The sequence below is a fragment of the Heptranchias perlo genome, chromosome 35, assembly GCF_035084215.1.
Source record: "Heptranchias perlo isolate sHepPer1 chromosome 35, sHepPer1.hap1, whole genome shotgun sequence".
In the NCBI taxonomy this organism is placed as follows: domain Eukaryota; kingdom Metazoa; phylum Chordata; class Chondrichthyes; order Hexanchiformes; family Hexanchidae; genus Heptranchias; species Heptranchias perlo.
In genome coordinates, this window is record NC_090359.1 from 15,742,692 (window position 1) to 15,768,551 (window position 25,860).

At 46.2% G+C, this 25,860-nt stretch overlaps 7 non-coding genes across 7 annotated transcripts; 2 read left to right on the plus strand and 5 right to left on the minus strand.

Moving 5' to 3' along the window:
* Nucleotides 1–254: 254 nt before the first annotated feature.
* trnad-guc (transfer RNA aspartic acid (anticodon GUC)) lies at nt 255–326 on the minus strand. The gene has a single exon. It is a non-coding gene; the product is annotated as a tRNA-Asp (tRNA).
* A 2,056-nt stretch (nt 327–2,382) lies between these two features.
* trnad-guc (transfer RNA aspartic acid (anticodon GUC)) lies at nt 2,383–2,454 on the minus strand. Its single transcript has one exon. It is a non-coding gene; the product is annotated as a tRNA-Asp (tRNA).
* A 961-nt stretch (nt 2,455–3,415) lies between these two features.
* Nucleotides 3,416–3,487, plus strand: trnad-guc (transfer RNA aspartic acid (anticodon GUC)). The gene has a single exon. It is a non-coding gene; the product is annotated as a tRNA-Asp (tRNA).
* A 1,023-nt stretch (nt 3,488–4,510) lies between these two features.
* trnad-guc (transfer RNA aspartic acid (anticodon GUC)) lies at nt 4,511–4,582 on the minus strand. The gene has a single exon. It is a non-coding gene; the product is annotated as a tRNA-Asp (tRNA).
* Nucleotides 4,583–15,761: 11,179 nt separating this feature from the next.
* trnah-gug (transfer RNA histidin (anticodon GUG)) lies at nt 15,762–15,833 on the minus strand. Its single transcript has one exon. It is a non-coding gene; the product is annotated as a tRNA-His (tRNA).
* A 3,606-nt stretch (nt 15,834–19,439) lies between these two features.
* On the plus strand, nt 19,440–19,511 carry trnah-gug (transfer RNA histidin (anticodon GUG)). Its single transcript has one exon. It is a non-coding gene; the product is annotated as a tRNA-His (tRNA).
* Nucleotides 19,512–24,948: 5,437 nt separating this feature from the next.
* On the minus strand, nt 24,949–25,030 carry trnal-uag (transfer RNA leucine (anticodon UAG)). The gene has a single exon. It is a non-coding gene; the product is annotated as a tRNA-Leu (tRNA).
* Nucleotides 25,031–25,860: the final 830 nt, after the last annotated feature.

Here is a 25,860-nt window from a genome sequence, read left to right on the forward strand (position 1 = left end):
TGCATGTGAGATCTTTCATGTCTGCGCCTGTTCCGAGACCTGTCTCTCTCTGGTGACAGCGCGATTCTGCGTTTCATTTCTTGCCCATCATTGTGGTTCTCACATCGAGCTGAAGCGTGAGGCAGAGAGCAGATTTTTAAAATCGCTGTGAAATCAATTTGTGGAAGTGGGAAAGGCCGAGTCAGTTTTTCATTGTATTTTCAACATCCAATATTGCAGATAAATGAAAGTGAAGCTTCGAAAGCAGCAATAACCTCCTCGTCGGGGAATTGAACCCCGGTCTCCCGCGTGACAGGCGGGGATACTCACCACTATACTAACGAGGAATTCGTGCAGACATTTGCCGTATATTCACCACAGATGCTTCACGTTTCAGTGAATCTGTTTGAACTGTTCATTTGATGACAGTTTGTTTAACTTTCCACGGACCACTGTTGAAAGAAGAATTACTGACCACTTTTCCATCTCATGTTGGATCATGATGTGGGTCACGCGGGAGAGAGTGAGACAGATCTTCTCAGGAAAATATAGAAAATATGAGGCACATACACAGACAGACAGACACAGACACACATACACATGGATTGACTCAGAAATACTGAGAGTCAGAATATGGATAATTTGGCTGATTTTTGTTCCATTTCTGTCGTAGATTTCGTGAAATCTTGCAGATCAATTAAAATGAGCATAAAACTCGAGGTCCTCAATGCTGTGGAATTTTAATTCACTTAAGAATTATTAATTCTACAAGAAACTTGTTGAATTTTGAAACGCAGAGATGAAACAGGTTGATGAATGACGGGATCTGAAGTCTGTCAGATTTGAACCTGCGCGGGGGAAATGAATGAATTTCGAATCTGTCACCTAACCCACCAGTTAGTAAAAATCACAATTGCTCTGCATCCAGTCCTCAAATAGTCTCCGTACAATAATATTCTGAAAGTGACAATCACCTGTTTTTTTGCTCTGTAGTTTTTGTTTAGGAAGAAAGTCGGCGAAGACATAAAATTAAAAGTTAGCGTCTGAAAACTGCTACCTCCCAGTCGGGGTATTAAACCCCGGACGAAGGTGGGGCAACTCACCACGATAAGAGAGAAAGAAAGAACGAAAGAAAGACAGAGTCAGTTGTCGTTGTCTAACAAAGAGATGGAAATGTAAATGGTTCTTTCAAGAGTGGCCCGTGGAAAATGAAACAAACTGTCATCAAATAAATAGTTAAAAGAAATGCACTGATACGTGAAGCATGTCTAACACCATCTGGGATGAGTGCACAGTCAATGCAGCAGTTCATCGTTAGTATAGTGGTGAGTATCCCCGCCTGTCACGCGGGAGACCGGGGTTCAATTCCCCGACGGGGAGATTAAACTTTTGCCGCCTTTTAAAGCTTTTTCTCTCATTTATCTCTAATATTCGATGCGGAATATACAGTGTAAAACTGACTCGGAGTTTCCCACTTTCCCCGATTTAATTTCACTGATATTCCAGCGGTTTTAAAATCTGCTCTCAGCTTCACTCTTCACCTCGATGTTCGACTGGTTTCTGTGATGTTGGGGATTTCGGGAGGAGGCCGAGATGGATCATCCACTCGGCACTTCTGGCTGAAGACGGTTTCTAAAACTTTGCACTCACACGCTGGGCTTTACCATCATTGAGGATGGGGATGTTCATAGAGCCTCTTCCCATTAGTTGTTTAATTATCCACCATCATTCACAAATGGGTGTGGCAGGACTGCAGAGCTTTGATCTGATCCGTTGTTTGTGGGATCGTTTAGCTCTGTCTACAGCATGCTGCTTCCACTGTTTGTCAAGTAGTCCTGTGTTACTTTCAGGTTATTGGTGTGTGTATATGTCTGTGTGCGAGTGTTTATGTAGCTCGGAATGTGTGTGTTTGTGTATGTGTGAATATGACTATGTCTGTCTCACTTGTTATATGCGTTTCTGAGTGTCCCTCTCTTTCTTTCTATCTGTCACTTTTAACCTGCTCCCCAAATAATTTTTCTCTGGACCTTGACTAACAAAGAGATAGAAAGTAAGTCTTCTTTCAACAGTGGCATGTGGAAAGTTAATCAAATTGTCATCAAAGAAGTAGTTAAAATAGATTCACTGAAACATGCATCCTTTTCATTGCTGTATGTGAGATCTTTCATGTCTGCGCCTGTTCCGAGACCTGTCTCTCTCTGGTGACAGCGCGATTCTGCGTTTCATTTCTTGCCCATCATTGTGGTTCTCACATCGAGCTGAAGCGTGAGGCAGAGAGCAGATTTTTAAAATCGCTGTGAAATCAATTTGTGGAAGTGGGAAAGGCCGAGTCAGTTTTTCATTGTATTTTCAACATCCAATATTGCAGATAAATGAAAGTGAAGCTTCGAAAGCAGCAATAACCTCCTCGTCGGGGAATTGAACCCCGGTCTCCCGCGTGACAGGCGGGGATACTCACCACTATACTAACGAGGAATTTGTGCAGACATTTGCCGTATATTCACCACAGATGCTTCACGTTTCAGTGAATCTGTTTGAACTGTTCATTTGATGACAGTTTGTTTAACTTTCCACGGACCACTGTTGAAAGAAGAATTACCGACCACTTTTCCATCTCATGTTGGATCATGATGTGGGTAACGCGGGAGAGAGTGAGACAGATCTTCTCAGGAAAATATAGAAAATATGAGGCACATACACAGACAGACAGACACAGACACACATACACATGGATTGACTCAGAAATACTGAGAGTCAGAATATGGATAATTTGGCTGATTTTTGTTCCATTTCTGTCGTAGATTTCGTGAAATCTTGCAGATCAATTAAAATGAGCATAAAACTCGAGGTCCTCAATGCTGTGGAATTTTAATTCACTTAAGAATTATTAATTCTACAAGAAACTTGTTGAATTTTGAAACGCAGAGATGAAACAGGTCGATGAATGACGGGATCTGAAGTCTGTCAGATTTGAACCTGCGCGGGGGAAATGAATGAATTTCGAATCTGTCTCCTAACCCACCAGTTAGTAAAAATCACAATTGCTCTGCATCCAGTCCTCAAATAGTCTCCGTACAATAATATTCTGAAAGTGACAATCACCTGTTTTTTTGCTCTGTAGTTTTTGTTTAGGAAGAAGGTCGGCGAAGACATAAAATTAAAAGTTAGCGTCTGAAAACTGCTACCTCCCAGTCGGGGTATTAAACCCCGGACGAAGGTGGGGCAACTCACCACGATAAGAGAGAAAGAAAGAACGAAAGAAAGACAGAGTCAGTTGTCGTTGTCTAACAAAGAGATGGAAATGTAAATGGTTCTTTCAAGAGTGGCCCGTGGAAAATGAAACAAACTGTCATCAAATAAATAGTTAAAAGAAATGCACTGATACGTGAAGCATGTCTAACACCATCTGGGATGAGTGCACAGTCAACGCAGCAGTTCCTCGTTAGTATAGTGGTGAGTATCCCCGCCTGTCACGCGGGAGACCGGGGTTCAATTCCCCGACGGGGAGATTAAACTTTTGCCGCCTTTTAAAGCTTTTTCTCTCATTTATCTCTAATATTCGATGCGGAATATACAGTGTAAAACTGACTCGGAGTTTCCCACTTTCCCCGATTTAATTTCACTGATATTCCAGCGGTTTTAAAATCTGCTCTCAGCTTCACTCTTCACCTCGATGTTCGACTGGTTTCTGTGATGTTGGGGATTTCGGGAGGAGGCCGAGATGGATCATCCACTCGGCACTTCTGGCTGAAGACGGTTTCTAAAACTTTGCACTCACACGCTGGGCTTTACCATCATTGAGGATGGGGATGTTCATAGAGCCTCTTCCCATTAGTTGTTTAATTATCCACCATCATTCACAAATGGGTGTGGCAGGACTGCAGAGCTTTGATCTGATCCGTTGTTTGTGGGATCGTTTAGCTCTGTCTACAGCATGCTGCTTCCACTGTTTGTCAAGTAGTCCTGTGTTACTTTCAGGTTATTGGTGTGTGTATATGTCTGTGTGCGAGTGTTTATGCAGCTCGGAATGTGTGTGTTTGTGTATGTGTGAATATGACTATGTCTGTCTCACTTGTTATATGCGTTTCTGAGTGTCCCTCTCTTTCTTTCTATCTGTCACTTTTAACCTGCTCCCCAAATAATTTTTCTCTGGACCTTGACGAACAAAGAGATAGAAAGTAAGTCTTCTTTCAGCAGTGGCATGTGGAAAGTTAAACAAATTGTCATCAAAGAAGTAGTTAAAATAGATTCACTGAAACATGCATCCTTTTCATTGCTGCATGTGAGATCTTTCATGTCTGCGCCTGTTCCGAGACCTGTCTCTCTCTGGTGACAGCGCGATTCTGCGTTTCATTTCTTGCCCATCATTGTGGTTCTCACATCGAGCTGAAGCGTGAGGCAGAGAGCAGATTTTTAAAATCGCTGTGAAATCAATTTGTGGAAGTGGGAAAGGCCGAGTTAGTTTTTCATTGTATTTTCAACATCCAATATTGCAGATAAATGAAAGTGAAGCTTCGAAAGCAGCAATAACCTCCTCGTCGGGGAATTGAACCCCGGTCTCCCGCGTGACAGGCGGGGATACTCACCACTATACTAACGAGGAATTCGTGCAGACATTTGCCGTATATTCACCACAGATGCTTCACGTTTCAGTGAATCTGTTTGAACTGTTCATTTGATGACAGTTTGTTTAACTTTCCACGGACCACTGTTGAAAGAAGAATTACCGACCACTTTTCCATCTCATGTTGGATCATGATGTGGGTAACGCGGGAGAGAGTGAGACAGATCTTCTCAGGAAAATATAGAAAATATGAGGCACATACACAGACAGACAGACACAGACACAGACACACATACACATGGATTGACTCAGAAATACTGAGAGTCAGAATATGGATAATTTGGCTGATTTTTGTTCCATTTCTGTCGTAGATTTCGTGAAATCTTGCAGATCAATTAAAATGAGCATAAAACTCGAGGTCCTCAATGCTGTGGAATTTTAATTCACTTAAGAATTATTAATTCTACAAGAAACTTGTTGAATTTTGAAACGCAGAGATGAAACAGGTTGATGAATGACGGGATCTGAAGTCTGTCAGATTTGAACCTGCGCGGGGGAAATGAATGAATTTCGAATCTGTCACCGAACCCACCAGTTAGTAAAAATCACAATTGCTCTGCATCCATTCCTCAAATAATCTCCGTACAATAATATTCTGAAAGTGACAATCACCTGTTTTTTTGCTCTGTAGTTTTTGTTTAGGAAGAAGGTCGGCGAAGACATAAAATTAAAAGTTAGCGTCTGAAAACTGCTACCTCCCAGTCGGGGTATTGAACCCCGGACGAAGGCGGGGCGACTCACCACGATAAGAGAGGAAAAAAAAGAAAGAAAGACAGAGTCAGTTGTCGTTGTCTCACAAAGAGATAGAAATGTAAAGGGTTCTTTCAAGAGTGGCAAGTGGAAAATGAAACAAACTGTCATCAAATAAATAGTTAAAAGTAATGCACTGATACGTGAAGCATGTCTAACACCATCTGGGATGAGTGCAAGATCAATGTAACAGTTCCTCGTTAGTATAGTGGTGAGTATCCCCGCCTGTCACGCGGGAGACCGGGATTTAGTTCCCCTACGGGGGGTTTAAACTTTCGCCGCCTTCCAAAGCTTTTATCTCCAATATTGGATGCGGAATATACAGTGTAAAACTGACTCGGAGTTTCCCACTTTCGCCAATTTAATTTCACTGATATTCCAGCGGTTTTAAAATCTGCTCTCAGCTTCACTCTTCACCTCGATGTTCGACTGGCTTATGTGATGGTGGGGATTTTGGGAGGAGGCCGAGATGGATCATCCACTCGGCACTTCTGGCTGAAGACAGTTTCTAAAACTTTGCACTCACGTGCTGGGCTTTACCATCATTGAGGATGGGGACGTTCATAGAGCCTCTTCCCGTTCGTTGTTTAATTATCCACCATCATTCACAAATGGGTGTGGCAGGACTGCAGAGCTTTGATCTGATCCGTTGTTTGTGGGATCGCTTCGCTCTATCTGCAGCATGCTGTTTGTCAAGTAGTCCTGTGTTACTTTCATGTTATTGGTGTGTGTATGTTTGTGTGTATATGTCTGTGTGTGAGTGTTTATGTCGCTAGCATGTGGGCTTCCATTTTTACAGCTTTTTTATTTTAAACTCTTGGGGGCCGGGATTCCTGGGCCTTCTCCTTCACACCACATGAGAGGAGGCGAGAAGGCCCGAAACAGCAGGTAAATGCCTTTATCGCACAGCTTGTGGGCCCGGAGGAGCAGGAGTGCTTCCTCCAGGCCCAACAAGCCAACCTGCCGTGATCCCACACAGGCGATCGGCCGACCCCCTCCAAATCTCCGACACCCCTGCACGAGCTACGAACCCCATGATCTCCGACCCCCGCGATGACCCCCGACCCCCGATGACTGACTCGCCGATGCCCCCGATGACTGACCCACCCATGACCTCATGACCCCCGTGACCCCCCTCCCCGATAAAATCATGCCCAATGGGTTTGATTCCCGTTGTGTTATCTCTCTGTCGGTTTGCTGATAAACGTTTAACTCGCGGCCTGTTCCCATCAATGGTCACAAGTCGTAACAGACAGAGCGGGTCTGACCGCCCCGAGATGTGGAAAAGACATCAGTTTAGGACAAATGCCTCAACTCAAATGGTGTCCCGGCACCGAGAGAGACAAATTCCAGAGAAAAAGGCAGAAGAGAAAAGAGAAATAAAAACTCAATAAAGACACTATCAATATTTCCCATTCTTGATGCCTGTCTATTTCTTCCCCAACCTTTCTGTGCCGGTTAAAATTTCAGTGAAATAAATGCGAGAATCGACTCAAAGAACGAGAACAGAGCAACAAAAATCACCGAACACAGAATCAAACCCAGAGACCTTCAGATCTTCAATCTCACGCTCTCCAAACTCAACTTTTTCGACTCCACTGTAAATTGGACTTTGTGACATCACCTTGGACAAAAATATAAACCGGGTGGAATTTCCCCTCCCGCTCATTCCTCACTCTGGGGGAATGGGACCCGGTCAGATCTCGGAGCTCAGGTTATGTTAATGTTCAGCTGATGATATCTTAATATTATCTTGTGTTTGTCCTCATTTAATCAGGTTCATGGGCACTTTCTTCCATCATCCCTTCTCCCTGAAAGGAATGTGGTGCAGCGGTTGCCAAATTTAACAGGAAAAATCAATTATCGCCCGCTTTTCACAGGAGAAGAAACTCATCCTGGAGATTCACGCGGAGCAATTTCCCAAATAATGGTCCCGCCCGGGATTGAATCAGAGACCTTTCATGAGTGATGTAAACATGATAACCGCTGCACTAGGGAAACCACTGCTCAATTTAAGGCAGCATGTGCCTTCTCCGTTAAACAACTTCTGTCCCACACTTAAAGCTCTCATTCCATCTCTTTCTCAAACATTTCACTGATCAAAACTTCACAAGTCACAGAGGAAAAAGACTTAATTTCAAAATCATTAAACTCCCGAAGGAGCTGCGGGGACAGACTGAGCGGTGTAACTGAGTACAGAGATACAGAGGGACACCAGCAGAGGGAGGTAGAGTGCGGTGTAACTGAGTACAGAGGTACAGAGAGACACCAGCAGAGGGAGGTAGAGAGCGGTGTAACTGAGTACAGAGATACAGAGAGACACCAGCAGAGGGAGATAGAGAGCGGTGTAACTGAGTACAGAGATACAGAGAGACACCAGCAGAGGGAGGTAGAGAGCGGTGTAACTGAGTACAGAGATACAGAGAGACACCAGCAGAGGGAGGTAGAGAGCGGTGCAACTGGGTACAGAGATACAGAGAGACACCAGCAGAGGGAGGTAGAGAGCGGTGTAACTGAGTGCAGAGATACAGAGAGACACCAGCAGAGGGAGGTAGAGAGCGGTGTAACTGAGTGCAGAGAGACAGAGAGACACCAGCAGAGGGAGGAAGAGAGCGGTGTAACTGAGTGCAGAGAGACAGAGAGACACCAGCAGAGGGAGGAAGAGAGCGGTGTAACTGAGTGCAGAGAGACAGAGAGACACCAGCAGAGTGTCCAGGAAACCAACCTTGTATCTGAAATCTGAGGCGAGATATAAACTGCACAGAGTAGAGGAAGCATTACTGTGTATCTAACCCGTGTTGTACCTGCCCTGGGAGTGTTTGATTTGACAGTGTGGAGGGAGCTTCATTCTGCATATAACCCGTGCTGGACCTGTCCTGGGAGTGTTTGATGTGGCAGTTCAGATGGAACTTTAATCAGTCTCTCCACATAACTGAAGTCCCTCATCCCTGGTACCATTCTAATAAATCTCCTCTGCACCCTCTCTAAGGCCTTGACATCCTTCTTCATGTTTCGTGCCCAGAATTAAACACAATACTCCAGCTGAGGCCTCACCAGTGTTTTATAAAGGTTTTGTATCAATTCCTTGCTTTTGTATTCAATGCCTCAATTAATAAAGCAAAGGACCCCATTTGCTTTTTTAACTGCCTTCTCAACTTGTCCTGCCACCTTCCAAGATTTGTTTAACTACACCCCCAGGTCTCTCTATTCCTGCACTCCCTTTAAAATTGTGCCATTTCGTTTAAATTGCCTCTCCTCATTCTTCCTACCAAAATGTATCAATTCACAATTCTCTGCATTAAATTTCATCTGCCCATTTCACCAGTCTGTCTATGTCCTCCTGAAGTCTGTTACCATCCTCAACATTGTTTATTACATTTCTGAGTTTCGTGTCATCTGCAAACTTTGAAATTATACCCTGTACTCCCAAGTCCCGGTCATTAATATATATCTAAAAGAGCAGTGGTCCTAATACCGAGCCCTGTGGGACACCACTGTATACTTGCCTCCAGTCTGAAAAACAACCGTTCACCACTACTCTCTGTTTTCTGCTCCTTAGCCAATTTTGTATCCACGCTGCCATTGTCCGTTTAATCCCATGGGCTTCAATTTTGCTAACAAGTCTATTGTGTGATACTTTATCCTCCCTTAATCTCTCCCTGCATAGAAACTCCCCGACCCATATTCATGGCCACCCCCTCGACCTTGCCATCTCACGTGGTCTCTCTTCTCCTGATCGTGTCAATCATGGATAAGGCCATCTCTGATCACTTCCTTGTAACCCTCTCCACCCACATGGAATCAGAGAATCATAGAAAGGTCACAGCATGGAAGGAGGCCATTTGGCACATCGAGTCCTTACCGGCTCCATGCAAGATCAATCCAGCTGGTCCCCCTCCCCCAATGCACATCATAGAATGAACTCAGGAATCCCACGCCACTTTCTATGAGCGGTATCAGGCTGCGGTTATGGTGCAGACCGGGACCCAGGGCTGAGGCTGTGGTCATCAGTTACTCTGGGAGTGGCACAGTCGGGTTCATGACTCGCCGGGGGTGAGAGTAACACCAGAGAGTCAGGCTGGTGTTTAGAAGGGTGTGGGTTCCAGCTCCAGTTCCAGGACTGGGACACATGATCCAGACTGACTGTGTCGTGCTGAGAGGGAGCTGCATCGTGAGAGGTGCTGTCCTTTGAATGAGGTGTTTAATGGGGGTCCCTTCTTTCTGCTCCGAGGTGAAAAAGATCCCGTGGCAATTTGTGAAGAGCAGGGAGTTCACCTGGTGTCCTGGCCAACATTCTTCCCTCGACCATCAGCACCCAACAAACAGGAGATCGGCTCAATATCTCATCACTGTTTGTGGGATCTTGCTGTACACAACTTGTCTGCTACCTTCTCTTAAAAACGATAGTGACTGATCTTCGAGAGAAGTGCGTTGGGATGTCCTGAGGATGTGAAAGGTGCTATACAAATGCAAGTTCCTTGTTTCTCACAGGGGGCCGTGTCTCGTTCCTCGTCTCATTGAGACTCTCAGTTAATTGGTCCGTTCTCTGCGCAGATGGGGCCCGACTCACTGAGTGTTTCCCGAATGTTCTGTGTGTGTTTCACTCAGACTCGGGCTTTACAGTAAATAATAAAAGGACTGTAGTCAAACACTTGGCCATGAGCTGCTGCCCAACCTGTCGTGACATTGTTGCTTGCTTCCCTTCAGTTTTTGGTGCACTGTTGCCTCATTTCTCAGTGTGATTGTGGGACTGACACAGAAGTGAGAGAGAAAGCAGCAGCCACAGCCTGGACTGCAGGCAAATTGGGAGGCTGAAACTAAAAGTTAACTATTCCCACACCGGGAATCGAAGCCGTGCCGCTTGGGTGAAAACCAAGAATCCTAACCGCTAGACCACATGGGAACTGAAATAAAACATCAGCAGGAAGGGCACTGAGACTACAACCGGAAATTTAACGGACGATTCAAAGGAGGTGTTCACAATTATGAAAGGTTTTGACAGAGTGTGTAAAGAGAAATTGTTTCCAGTGATGGAATGGTTAATAACCAGAGGACACAGATTTCAGATAAATTGAAAGAAATCATTGGGGGATTTGGAGAGATTTTTTTACACAGCGAGTTGTTATGATCTGGAATGCACTGCCTGAAAGGGAGGTGGAAGCAGGTTCAATAGTAACTTTCAAAAGGGAATTGGATAAATAGTTGACGTGTAATAAATTGCAGGGCTGTGGGGAAAGAGCCAGGGAGTGGGACTAACCCACTTCCTTCTGTGTTCATCCCTGGAAAAAACCCTCCCCCAGGTCACTTACAACGGCACTTTCAAATTCCCAACTCTCTGGACTTTGTCCCTCCATTCACCACGACATTTCTGCAGCTACTGATTTGCTCAATCACACCCTCACCTCCACCTTTGACGCCCTTGTACACATTAAAGCCATCACTCTCCCTCACCCTGGTCAATCCCCCTGGGTCTGCCCTCATTTCTGCTTCCTTAAGTCCAAGGGACACAGCTTTGAAAGTTTATGGTGGACAACTGCTTTGGCCATTCATCGCCAAATCTGGCTGGACCACATAAAGCACTATCGGGTCCTGTCTCCTCTGACAAAACTGCTCACTATTCCAGGATCATCCTGGAATGTAAAGATAACTCCCGACTTCTCTTCTCCACTACAAACCATCTTCTTAAACCCCACTCCCCTCACTCCTCCACCCTCACCTCCAACAAAAAGTGCGAGGAGCTCACGGACTTCTTTGTCACTGAGATTGAGACCATCCATTCAGCTGCCTCTGCCGCTCCCCTCCCTTCCCCGAGCTCACCAAGTTTCTCTCCTATCTCCCCTCATGCCCTCTCTGAGCTCATCTTGACCATGAGACCCACCTCCTGCTCCCTCGACCCTATTCCCAACAATCTGCTGACCACACAACCTCCCTTCCTGGCCCCATGTTAGCTGACATTGTTAATGGTCTCCTCTCCTCAGGTACTGTCCCCCTCCCCATCAAATCTGCCGTCATCACTCTCCTTCTCAAAAGACCCACCCTTGACCCCTGTGTCCTTGCAAACTACCACCCCATCTCCCACCTTCCTTTCCTCTCCAAAGTCTTGTCACCTCCCAAATCCATGTCCATCTTTCCCACAACACCATGTTTGAATCCCTCCAATCAGGTTTCCACTCCTGCCACTGTACTGAAACGGCCCTTGTCAAAGTCACAAATGACATCCTCTGTGACAGTGTAGAGGGAGATTTAATCTTGATCTAACCCTTGATGCACCTGCCCCCGGAATGTTTGATGGCACAGTGTAGAGGGAGCTTTACTCTGCCATGTACGATACAGTATCAGTCTGTGATGGAGCAGAGCCCTGCTCTTTAATAGAAATCATTCTTTCGATGAGCCACGGAGCCCCTAAAGCAGCCTCCGAGACCCAAAGTCTGATTTCCATCCCACAGTTCCAGCAGTTAGCGAGGGCTGGGCCACGTTAACAGCAGCTCTCTGTTCCTGGTCTGGAGCTGAGGTGTTGTGCATTGTCCCTGACACAGGGACCAGACGGTGAGCTGCTGGCTCCTATTGTTCTGGGATCATTCCCTGCTGCTCTGTTCTCACCTCTTCACTGGGTCTCAGATTATTACCAGCCATCTTCCTGATCAATAAACAATCGGCAGTCTGACCGCGGAGATTTGAAATGTGTGAAACATTTCATGTGTCTCATCCCTCTCCCTGGACACAAATAAATCGGCCATCATGAAATGTTCACAGTCCGTTTCTTCAGCCTTCTCCTTCTCAGAAGAATCTTTTAAACTCCTTGCTAAAGTGACCATTGATCTTAATGTCTTGTTTTGCGGTATGTTCAAGATTGTTCCAGGTCAGCATTGTAATAATTCGGGGTAGTTGAAAAGTGGGATCATTATATTAAATCGAGATATTTATCACAGCCCCGCCCCCCGAACATTCAAACCACCGTTCAGGAGGAGAACCCCTCTGCTCACTGACCTACATTGGCTCCCAGTCCACCAACATCTCAAATTTAAAATTCTCATCCTCGTGTTCAAATCCCTCCATGACCTCGCCCCTCCCTATCTCTGTAACCTCCTCCACCCCTACAACCCTCCGAGATCTCTGAGCTCCTCCAATTCAGGCCTCTTGCGCATCCACGATTTTCATCGCTCCACCATTGGCGGCCGTGCCTTCAACCGACTGGGCCCAAAGCTCTGGATTTCCCTCCCTAAACCTCCCCGCCTCTCGACCTCTCTCTCCTCCCTTAAGACACTTAAAACGTACCTCACCTGTCCCAATATCTCCTTATGTGGCTCCGTGTCACATTTTGTTTGATAATCGCTCCTGTGAAGCGCCTTGGGACGTTTTACTCCGTTAAAGGCGCGATATAAATGCAAGTTGTTGTTATTGGGGTGGAGAAAGGGTTTTCGTTCTTTTTATGACTCTTTTCTATCTCTCTATTTCTTTCCTTTCTCGGACTCTGTTTTCCGGGTCTGTTTTCTGACACACATTACAATCTGTGTCACTCGGTGTCTAACAATGTGAGGCAATGTGTTTTATTCCCGCTGTGTTATCTCTCTGGCGGTTTGCTGATAAATGTTTAACTCGCGGCCTGTTCCCGTTAATGGTCACAAGCAGTAACAGACAGACAGAGCGTGTCTGACCGCCCTGAGATGTGGAAAAGGCATCAGTTTGGGACAAATGCATCAAATCAAATGTTCATCGGGCACCGAGAGAGACAAAAACCAGAGAGAAAGGCAGAAGGAAATAGAGAAATAAAAGCTAAATACAGACATCCTTGATGTCTCTCTATTCCATCCCCAACCGTTCAGTGTCGGGTAAAAATGTCAGTGCAAATAAATGTTTGAGAATCGGCCCAAAGAAGAAGAAACAAAGTCACCCAAAACTGCCGAAACCCGGGACCTTTAGATCTTCAGTCTAACGCTCTCCCAACTGAACTATTTCGGCCCCACTGTAAGCAGTACTTTTGCGTCATCCTCTTGGAATAAAATATAACCCCGGGTGGAATTGCCCCTCCCGCTCATTCCTCACTTCGGGAGAATGAGACCGACCATCAAGGAGAGATTTTCTGATCCTGTCGTTGAATCTCATTTATATGAAACATTCCTTGAACTCTCTGCCGGGGGGATTCAGAGCTGGGGTTCGCCATGAACCAGCTTCCCCTCAATTCCCAGCTTTATCAGTGAATCGACCAACAAACGCTCGAGAGAGCTCAGGTTATATTAATAATGAAAACAGAAAATGCGGGAAACACTCAGCAGGTCAGGCAGCATCTGTGGAGAGAGAAACATCCTTTCAGGTCGATGACCTTTCATCAGAACTCTCTCCACAGATGCTGCCTGACCTGCTGAGTATTTCCAGCATTTTCTGTTTTTACTTCAGATTTCCATCATCTGCAGTATTTTTCTTTTGTTTTACAGCTTGTATTAATGTTCTGCTGATGATATCTTAATATTATCTTGTTTTTGGGCCACTTTAATCAGGTTCATGGACAAATTCTTTCATCACCCCTTCTCCCACATCGCTTCTCTCTCTCATTCATTCTTTTCTTCTTTCAATCCAGAAGAGGGCGGGAATCAGAGCTCACCCCCCGAACCCTCCGCACACAGACCCCCGTCTACCACTCCGTGTGATCCAAGAGACAATTCAATACATTACACTCTGTATAAACACAGAAAGCTGACACACCAGGGGAGATCGCACGGTGTTGGACACGGAGTGCAATAAACTGAAGTGTTTATAAAAAGTTACAGATCACAACCCGTGTCTCTCTCTCTCTCCGCCCTCCCGGCCTGTGCTCTGTCATCTGATCTCACTCAATGTGTTGCTGATCATTTTCATCAACATCTTTGACTGTGGCAGCACAAGTTGGTGAAACCGTTAAAACAGCATCCGGTTCCTTGGCTTAATAATAGAGAAATAGAGCACAAAAGCAAGGAAGTTATGTTAAACGTTTGTAAATCACTGTTCAGGCCTCATCTGAAGTATTGTGTCCAATTCTGGGCACTATAATTTATTAAGGAGGTCAAGGTCTTGGAGAGGATGGAGAGGAGATTTACCAGAATTATACCAGGGATGGGGTTTAGTTGTGTGGAGAGACTCGAGAACCTGGGATTGTTCTGCTTCGAGCAATGAAGGTTAAGGGTAGAAGTAATCCACGTGTTCAAAATTAAGAGGGGTTTTGATCGAGTAAATAAGGAGAAACTTCACCCACTGGCGGGAGGGTCGGCAACCAACGGACGCAGATTTAAGATAATTGGTAAAAGAACGAGAAGGAAATACGGAGATTTTTTTACACAGCGAATTGTTATGATCTGGAACGCACTGCCTTAAAGGAAGGTGGAGCTCGATTCAATCGTAACTTTAAAAGGAGAATTGGATAAATACTTGAGTATCTCCCCACAGATACTACCTGACCTGCTGAGTGTGGCCAGCAGTTTCTGGGTTTATTTTTGAGCTTTCACTGGAGCAGTTTTCCTGACAACCTGCAACTTGCCTCAAGGGCGCAGCTTCAAGCACAACTTTCTTGTGCTCTTCTCACACACAAGATCGCACTTTACTTTCCGACACACGCGCTTTAAAATCTGCCGTTTCCGCACACAGCGTCCTGCGCCACGAGAATTTGAAAGACCTTTCGCTCATGGCCTGTAATCGCTCCTTTTTCCCCACAGGCGCTCTTTACATTTATCCTCGACTCGATTCAATCGCACGTTTCAACAGAACTATTAAGATCAAGGCGGAACACTTCCGATCTTACTGCACCGCCCCAACTTGCCAAATGTGAACCTTTCAACCGCCATTCGCAGCTCTGTTGCGCTGCCCGTCACTCACGCACATCAACTGCTGAGAGAAAAGAGCCAACAAGCATCAAAACAAAAAACAGTTCTTCAGTTACCATCCCCTGGATCACAAGACTCACCAAGTAAATTTCGTGAACATTCGGGCGGCTGTCTTTCCAGAGACCAGCCCTGCTTTCGTCGTGTTTCTCTGTCGAGCGGTCACGCCGATCAAAATGTATCGACTGGTTTCAAGGCACAAATGAATATTGGTGCGAATGGGACATGTGCCCAATGGAAACAGCGATCGGAGCAGAACAAACTTAAAGGCGTGAGATCGTGAAAGTGAATGTTAGAGTCGGCAATGCCGCAGGAAAGTGTCCATAAAATGGGAGGAGGAAAGGAAAGGCGGCATATTGACTGTGGAAGGAAGAAAAAGCGGGGAGAAGAGGCGGGTTTGAACTGTGGAACATCAAGTACAGGCATGTGAGAGTGCTGGGATTTGATGGAATAAATAGGTTTTCGCCACCAACAAAAAATGTTTTTCTCATGTGTTCAATATTGATATATTGTTTTATATTCGCAAGCGCGGGAGAGAACAAAAGGAGCAGCGCACACTATGCCATGACTCGGATTCGAACCGAGGTTGCTGCGGCCACAACGCAGAGTACTAACCACTATACGATCACGGCACCACATATCGGTGATTGCATTGCTCCCCGAACTCTTGAAATAGCGCCATTAACGGAGCAAAACGTCCCAAGGCGCTTCACAGGAGCTTTTTCAACAAAATTTGACCCCGAGCCACAGAAGGAGATATCAGAAGCAAAATGCTGCGGATGCTGGAAATTTGAAATAAAACCAGAAAATGCTGTAAATAATCATCAAGTCAGGCAGCGTCTGTGGAGAGAGAAACAGAGTTAACTTTTCAGGTCGATGACCCTTCGTCAGAAATGGAAAAGGTTGAAGATTAAACAGTTTTTAAGCAAATACAGAGTCAGGAAAAGGGATGGGGGAGGAAGGGGAGGGGAGGAAAGAACAAAAGGGAAGGTCTCTGATAGGGTGGAGGGCAGGAGTGATTAAATAACAAAAGGAATGACGGTGCAAGGCAAGGAGGGTGGTAATGGGACAAGTAAAGAAACAAAAGATGGGTCCAGAGGAGCTGTAAATGGCAACATGAGAACCATCACCAGCACTTGGTCTCCGAAAAAATGTGAGCAGTGTTTATGATCTGAAGTTATTGAAATCAATGTTGAGTTCAGAAGGTTGTAAAGAGCCTAATCGAAAGATGAGGTGCTGTTTCTCGAGCTTATGTTGAGCTTCATTGGAACAGTGCAAGAGGCCGAGGACAGAGAGGTCAGAGTGGGAGTGGGACGGGGAATTAAAATGGCAAGCGACCGGAAGCTCAGGGTCACGCCTGTGGACTGAGCGGAGGTGTTCGGCGAAGCTATTCCAAATAAATCACTGTTTCACCTGGAAGGAATGTTTGGGGCCCTGGAAGGTGGGAAGGGAGGAGGTGAAAGGGCAGGTGTTGCATCTCCTGCACTCGCATGGGAAGGTGCGGTGGGGAGGAGAGCAGGTGTTGGCGGTGATGGAAGAGTAGACCAGGGTGTCGTGGAGGGAACGGTACCTTCGAAATGCTGAAAGTGGAGGGGAGTGGAAGATGTTTTTGGTGGTGGCATCGCGCTTGGACGTGGTGGAAATGGCGGAGGATGATACTTTTAATGTGGAGGCTGGTGGGATGGAGGGTAAGGACATGGGGGACCTACCGTGGTTCTGGGAGGGAGTGGAATGGGTAAGGGCAGAAGTGGAGGAAATAGGATGGAGACAGTCGAGGGCCCAGTCAACGACAGTGGAGGGGAGTCCAAGGTTGAGAAAAAAGGAAGACATATCGAAAGTATTGATGTGGAGAGTGACATCGTCAGAACAGACGCGACGGAGATGGAGAAACTGGGGGAAGGGAATGGAGACCTTCCAGGAAGCGAGGTGGAGGAAGTGTAATCAAGGTAGCTGTGGGACTCGGTGGACTTAAAATAGATATTGGTTGACAGCCTATCCCGGAAATGGAGATAGAGAAGTCGAGGAAGGGAAGGGAAGGTTCGGAGATGGACCGTGTGAAGGCGAGGGGAAGGGTGGAAATTGGAAGCAAACTTTATTGGAGCGAGAACAGGAAGCGACATCGATACAGTCATCAATGTACCGGCAAAAGAGGTGAGGGAGGGGACCTGAGTCGGACTGGAACAAAGAATGTTCCACGTATCCCACAGAAAGGCAGGCATAGCTGGGACCCATAGGGGTTCCCATAGCGACATCTTTTATTTGGAGGAAGTGAGTGGAGTCAAAGGAGAAGTTGTTCAACGTAAGAACAAGTTCAGCCAGGCGGAGGAGGGTGGTGGTGAATGGGGATTGGTTGGGCCTTCGTTCGTGGAAGAGGCAGGGGGCCCGCAGGCGGTCCTGTTGGGGGATGCAAGTGTAGATGGACTGGACGTTCATGGTGAAAAGGAGGGGGTTAGGACCGGGGAACTGGAAATTGTTCAAGTGGCGGAAGGAATGGGATGAGTTACGGATAGAGAATAAACTGGACGAGGGGAGAGTAAGTAGAGTCGAAATAGGAAGAATTTTGTTCCGCGGGGCAAGAACAGGCTGAGACGATGGATCTCCTGGGACAGTCCTGTTTTTGGATCTTGGGAAGGAGGTAGAAGCAGGGTTCGGGGACTGTGAGGTTGGAGGCCGTGGGGGGAAGATCTCCAGAGGAGGAGGTCAGTGATGGTCTGGGAATCTATGGCTTGATGTTCGGTGGTGGGATTATCGTCCAGGGGAAGGTAGGAGGAGGTATCGGAGAGTTAGCGTTCAGCCCCCTCTCGGTGGAGGTCCACTCACCTCACAATAACAACAGCGCCGCCCTTGTCAGCAGGTTTAATGACAATGTCAGGGTTGGACCCGAGAGAATGGAGTACTGCAAGTTCAGAGGGAGGGAGGTCAGAGTGAGTGAAGGGAGCAGAGAAATTGAGACGGCCGATGTCACGCCGGCAGTTCCCAATGAAAAGATTAAGAGAGGGTAAGAGGATAGAGTGAGGGGTCCAGGTGGAACGAGAATTCTGAAGATGGGAGACAGGGTCCGCTGTGCGGGGGGGGAAGACTCCTGGTCAATGAAATGGGTGCGGAGGTGAAGGCGACGGAAGAAGAGCTCAGCATCGAGTCCAGCTCGAAACTCATTGAGGTGGGGGCGTACGGGGATGAAGCTGAGGCCTTTGCTGAGGACTGAAGTTTGGGGCCAGAGAGGGGAAGGTCAGAGGGAATGGTGAAAACACGACAAAGAGATTGGAGGGAGGGATGGGGTCAGAGGAAAGTGAAGGGGAAGAAGGATCGGGAGGGGTGTTGGTATCTAAGAGTTGTTGAAACTTGTGGTCCTTGACACCTGAAAGGAAGGAAAAAAATTTTTTGTTGAAGCGCCGGATGAGGCGAAGGATGAAATGGAACTGCGGACCAGGACAGCTCTGAAGTAGAGAGAGTCGGTGCTGCTGAAGAGAGAGTGTTTGATCAGGTTTCTACTAAAACTCACTTTCACAGACACATCTCCTTCCTCAGCAACTGTGTCCGGCTCCGACTTATTCCACGTGGATTCCAACTTAAATTCCACCCTTCATGTTTCGGATCCGCCCATGATTCCAGATATCTCCATGATATTCAGCGTTCCTCCAACCACTGCTCCCGCCGCTTCCTGAGATCCACGCTCAACGCCACGCGCCGCCACATGCTCACTCTCGACCTCTCTCTCCACGCATGGTTTTTATCCCATCCGCGCCATTATTGCATTTACCGTTTGATGTGTTGGTTCCTTCATTATATTCATCCAGAAGTCCTGGGTTTCAGTCCAATCCGAAGCCACGGTGGATGAATTTTGCATTGCTCACTGAACTCTGCTCAAATCAGCAAAGTCCTGATTGGCGGCCGGAGGTGTTGCGAGTGTAAGATGTGAATAACGTGAAGTATCAGTCAAAGTGCACAATTTCTGTTTAATCTTCAACCTTTTCCAGTTCTGACGACGGATCATCGACCTGAAACGTTAACCCTGTTTCTCGCAACACAGATGCTGCCTGACTTGCTGATTATTTACAACATTTTCTGTTTTTTTTTTCAAATTTCCAGCATCGGCAGTATTTTGCTTCTGATATCTCCTTCTGTGGTTGTGTCAAATTTTGTTTCAAAACGTGACTGTGAAGCCCCTTGGGATCTTTTGCTACCTTAAAGGAGCTTTATAAATACTACAGGCCGAGCAGTTCCAGCTGTGGTGTGGTGCCGTGATCGTATAGTGGTTAGTACTCTGCGTTGTGACCGCAGCAACCTCGGTTCGAATCCGAGTCACGGCATAGTTTTTGTCTTCTGCCTCTCTTGCTCATCGAATGCAGTAATATTTCAATCTTTAATACATGAAATAAAACCACATATTCCATCAAATCACAGCACTCTCACATGCCTGTATTTCATGTGCCGCAGTTCAAACCCGCCTCTTCTCCCAGCTTTTTCTTCCTTCCACAGTCAATAGGCCGCCTTTACTTTCCTCCTTCCATTTCATGAACATTGCCGACTCTAACATTCACTTTCACGATCTTAAGCCTTGAAGTTTGTTCTGCTCCGACCGCTGTTTCTATTGGGCACATGTCCCATTCACACCAATGTTCATTTGTGCCTTGAAACCAGTCGATACATTTCGATCTGCGAGACCGCTCGACAGACAAACACGACGAAAGCAGGGCTGGTCTCTGGAAAGACAGCCGCCCGAATGTTCACGAAATTTACTTGGGTGATCTTATGATCCAGGGGATGGTAACTGAAGAACTGGTTTTTGTTTTGATGCTTGTTGGCTCTTTTCTCTCAACAGTTGAGTTGCGTGAGCGACGGGCAGCGCTTCAGAGCTGTGAATGGCGGTTGAAAGGTGCACATTTGGCAAGTTGGGGCGGTGCAGTAAGATCGGAAGTGTTCCGCCTTGATCTTAATAGTTCTGTTGAAGCGTGAGATTGAATCGAGTAGAGGATAAATGTAAAGAGCGCTTGTGGGGAAAAAGGAGCGATGACAGGCCATGAGCGAAAGGTCTTTCAAATTCTCGTGGCGCAGGACGCTGTGTGTGGAAACGGCAGATTTTAAAGCGCGTGTGTCGGAAAGTAAAGTGCGATCTTGTGTGTGAAAAGAGCACAAGAAAGTTGTGCTTGAAGCTGCGCCCTTGAGGCAAGTTGCAGGTTGTCAGGAAAACTGCGATAGTGAAAGCTCAAAAATAAACCCAGAAACTGCTGGCAACACTCAGCAGGTCAGGTCGTATCTGTGGAGAGATACTCGCTTTCCCAGGGCCTCATTGTGCATTGATAAATATTAAACACCTGCACAAGATGGACGTGTTGCACCTCAACAAGGCTGGGACCAATTTCCAGGCAGGGAAGTTCCTCTTGACTGAACAGTGAGCAATGCCGGCCGTTTTTGGGCGTCAGCTATTTTCAATCTGTATTAACGACTTAGATGAAGGGACCGAGTGCAATGTGTCCAAGTTTGCTGACGATACAAAGATAGATAGGAAAGGAAGCTGTGAGGAGGACACAAAGTGTCTGCAAAGGGATATAGACAGGTTAAGTGAGTGGGCAAGAAGGTGGCAGATGGAGTATAATGTGTGGAAATGTGAGGTTATTCACTTTGATGGGAAGAATAAAAGAACAGAATATGTTTTAAATGGTGAGAAATCATTAAACGTTGGTGAAATTAAAAAGGAAAATAGGAAAGCAAAGAGAGGGCATGAAAAAATAGGCCTCTTGCGCATCCACGATTTTCATCGCTCCACCATTGGCGGCCGTGCCTTCAACCGACTGGGCCCAAAGCTCTGGATTTCCCTCCCTTAACCTCCCCGCCTCTCGACCTCTCTCTCCTCCCTTAAGACACTTAAAACCTACCTCACCTGTCCCAATATCTCCTTATGTGGCTCCGTGTCACATTTTGTTTGATAATCGCTCCTGTGAAGCGCCTTGGGACGTTTTTCTCCGTTAAAGGCGCGATATAAATGCAAGTTGTTGTTGTTGTTGGGGTGGAGAAAGGGTTTTCTTTCTTTTTATGACTCTTTTCCATCTCTCTATTTCTTTCCATTCTAGGACTCTGTTTTCCGGGTCTGTTTACTGACACACATTACAATCTGTGTCACTCGGTGTCTAACAATGTGAGGCAATGTGTTTTATTTCCGCTGTGTTATCTCTCTGGCGGTTTGCTGATAAATGTTTAACTCGCGGCCTGTTCCCGTTAATGGTCACAAGCAGTAACAGACAGACAGAGCGTGTCTGACCGCCCTGAGATGTGGAAAAGGCATCAGTTTAGGACAAATGCATCAAATCAAATGTTCATCGAGCACCGAGAGAAACAAAAACCAGAGAGAAAGGCAGAAGGAAATTGAGAAAAAAAAGCTAAATACAGACAGCCTTGATGTCACTCTATTCCATCCCCAACCGTTCAGTGTCGGGTAAAAATGTCAGTGTAAATAAATGTTCGAGAATCGACCCAAAGAAGAAGAAACAAAATAACAGAAAACTGCTGAAACCCGGGATCGAACCAGGAACCTTTCCATTTTCTGTTGAACGCTCGCCCAATTCAGCTGTTTCAGCCCCACTGTGAACTGCACTTTGAGACTTCCTCTTGGAATAAAATATAACCCCGGGTGGAATTGCCCCTCCCGCTCATTCCTCACTTCGGGAGAATGAGACCGACCATCAAGGAGAGATTTTCTGAGACTGTCGTTGAATCTCATTTATATTAAACATTCCTTGAACTCTCTGCCGGGGGGATTCAGAGCTGGGGTTCGCCATGAACCAGCTTCCCCTCAATTCCCAGCTTTATCACTGAATCGACCAATGAACGCTCGAGAGAGCTCAGGTTATATTAATAATAAAAACAGAAAATGCGGGAAACACTGAGCAGGTCAGGCAGCATCTGTGGAGAGAGAAACATCCTTTCAGGCCGATGACATTTCATCAGAACTCTCTCCACAGATGCTGCCTGACCTGCTGAGTATTTCCAGCATTTTCTGTTTTTATTTCAGATTTCCATCATCTGCAGTATTTTTCTTTTGTTTTACAGCTTGTATTAATGTTCTGCTGATGATATCTTAATATTATCTTATTTTTGGCCACTTTAATTAAGTTCACGGACAAATTCTTCCATCATCCCTTCTCCCACATCACTTCTCTCTCTCATTCATTCTTTTCTCCTTTCAATCCAGAAGAGGGCGGGAATCAGAGCTCACCCCCCGAACCCTCCGCACACAGACCCCCGTCTACCACTCCTTCTGATCCAAGAGACAATTCAATATATTACACTCTGTATAAACACTGAAAGCTGACACACCAGGGGAGATCGCACGGTGTTGCACACGGAGTGAAATAAACTGAAGTGTTTATAAAAAGTTACAGATCACAACACGTGTCTCTGTCTCTCTCCGCCATCCCGGCCTGTGCTCTGTTATTCGTTCTCACCCAATGTGTTACTGGTAATTTTGTGGAAGTGCATGACGGGATACTTGACCATATTAACTCTTTATTAACTCACATGATAGGATTAGCCACAAACACAAAGTAAGCACAATTGTGTAATTGCGTTTGAGCCTTGGTATGTTGATAATTAGGCCTAGCACAGCCAGGCCTTCCTTGAGAGAAGGACAGAATATAATAATAATAGAGTTGATGAATGGCCATGAAGCCTTGAGACTGGCTCCAACCTTACTGATAACAAGGAACAGGAATGCAGAGAGAAAGAAAATAGCTGACATCTGCTCAGGCCTACGTGATGGCTGTGGATGTTCGGCGGCTGGCTCACTACTTGATTGACCAACTGCCTGAGCCAATAAAGAATGTACGTGTACGCCCATATTCTGTAACAGGTGGGCGTTGCCTCATGAATTGTATAAACATGAACTGATTCATTGACTCGGCGAAGTTGCACCCTCAACCATTGTTTGAGGTGCACATCCACTTGTATACAAGTTGGGGTTCAATAAAGTTTCTCCTTGTACTACTTGTTTGGGTGTTAATGCATTTGTATAGTGTTAAGTTTCGACAGTTTTCATCAACATCTTTGAATGTGGCAGCACAAGTTGGTGAAACCGTTAAAACAGCATCCGGTTCCTTGGCTTAATAATAGAGAAATAGAGTACAAAAGCAAGGAAGTTATGTTAAACGTTTATAAATCATTGTTCAGGCCTCATCTGAAGTATTGTGTCCAATTCTGGGCACTCTAACTTATTAAGGATGTCAAGGTCTTGGAGAGGATGGAGAGGAGATTTCCCAGAATTATACCAGGGATGGGGTTTAGTTGTGTGGAGAGACTCGAGAACCTGGGATTGTTCTGCTTCGAGCAATGAAGGTTAAGGGTAGAAGTAATCCACGTGTTCAAAATTAAGAGGGGTTTTGATCGAGTAAATAAGGAGAAACTTCACCCACTGGCGGGAGGGTCGGCAACCAACGGACGCAGATTTAAGATAATTGGCAAAAGAACGAGAGGGAAATAAGCAGGTTTTTTTACACAGCAAATTGTTATGATCTGGAACGCACTGCCTTAAAGGAAGGTGGAGCTCGATTCAATCGTAACTTTAAAAGGAGAATTGGATAAATACTTGAGTATCTCCCCACAGATACTACCTGACCTGCTGAGTGTGGCCAGCAGTTTCTGGGTTTATTTTTGTGCTTTCACTATCGCAGTTTTCCTGACAACCTGCAACTTGCCTCAAGGGCGCAGCTTCAAGCACAACTTTCTTGTGCTCTTCTCACACACAAGATCGCACTTTACTTTCCAACACACGCGTTTTAAAATCTGCCGTTTCCGCACACAGCGTCCTGCGCCACTAGAATTTGAAAGACCTTCCGCTCATGGCCTGTAATCGCTCCTTTTTCCCTACAGGCGCTCTTTACATTTATCCTCTACTCGATTCAATCGCACGTTTCAATAGAACTATTAAGATCAAGGCGGAACACTTCCGATCTTACTGCACCGCCCCAACTTGCCAAATGTGAACCTTTCAACCGCCATTCGCAGCTCTGCAGCGCTGCCCGTCACTCACGCAACTCAACTGCTGAGAGAAAAGAGCCAACAAACATCAAAACAAAAACCAGTTCTTCAGTTACCATCCCCTGGATCACAAGATTCCCCAAGTAAATTTCGTGAACAATCGGGCGGCTGTCTTTCCAGAGACCAGCCCTGCTTTCGTCATGTTTGTCTGTCGAGCGGTCACGCAGATCGAAATGTATCGACTGGTTTCAAGGCACAAATGAAAATTGGTGTGAATGGGACATGTGCCCAATAGAAACAGCGGTCGGAGCAGAACAAACTTAAAGGCGTTAGAGTCGGCAATGGAGCAGGAAAGTGTCCATGAAATGGAAGGAGGAAAGTAAATGAGGCCGATTGACTGTGGAAGGAAGAAAAAGCTGGGAGAAGAGGCGGGTTTGAACTGTGGAACATCAAGTACAGGCATGTGAGAGTGCTGGGATTTGACGGAATTGAAAGGTTTCACCAAAACATTTTTCTTTCATGTTCTAAAGATTGATTTCTTGCTGCATCCTCTCAGCATATGTGGCAAAGGAAAAAATCGGTAAATGAAACTCTGTGGAAACTCGGATTCGCTCCGATGTTCCTGCGACCACAACGCAGAGTGTTAACCACAAAACGATCACGACGCAGCACATGAGGTGTGGCAGTTGTGCCCCAACAACATTAATGGCACGCATGACACTGCTGAGAAAAGAAAGATTTTGGTGATGAGGCTAAAATAATGAACAGCTCAAATTGTGGCAGCGGTGGGATTCGAACCCACGGCCCCGCAGAGACTGGAGCCTAAATCCAGCGTCTTAGACCGCTCGGCCACGCTACCGCTTCACAATGGTTTTGTCCAGAATCTCGGAACTGGTGATTGAAAAGCGGCTTTCCGACTCTGACCTTTGAGTCCATGATTTTTGCCTTGAACGAATCAAATAAAAGGGCTTTCTTTGCACTGTTCTTGCGACCAGGTGGCTGAGTGGTTGAGGTGATGGACTGCTAATCCATTGAGCTTTGTCAGCATGGTTTTGTATCCCAGCCGCGCCATTACTGCCTTTTTTTAATCGTTCATGGGATGTGGGCGTCGCTGGCGAGGCCACCATTTATTGCCCATCCCTAATTGCCCTTGAGAAGGTGGTGGTGAGCCGCCTTTTTGAACTGTTGCAGTCCACGTGGTGAAGGTTCTCCCACAGTGCTGTTAGGTTGGGAGTTTCAGGATTTTGACCCAGCGACGATGAAGGAACGGTGATATATTTCCAAGTCGGGATGGTGTGTGACTTGGAGGGGATCGTGCAGGTGGTGTTATTCCCATGTGCCTGCTTCTCTTGTCCTTCTAGATGTTAGAGGTCGTGGGTTTGGGAGGTGCTGTCGAAGAAGCCTTGGCGAGTTGCTGCAGTGCATCCTGTGGATGGTACACACTGCAGCCACAGTGCGCCGGTGGTGAAGGGATTGAATGTTTAGGGTGGTGGATGGGGTGCCAATCAAGTGGGCTACTTTGTCCTGGATGGTGTCGAGCTTCTTGAGTGTTGTTGGAGCTGCACTCATCCAGGCAAGTGGAGAGTATTTCATCACACTCCTGACTTGTGCCTTGTAGATGGTGGAAAGGCTTTGGGGAGTCAGGAGGTGGGTCACTCACCACAGAATACCCAGCTTCTGGCCTACTCG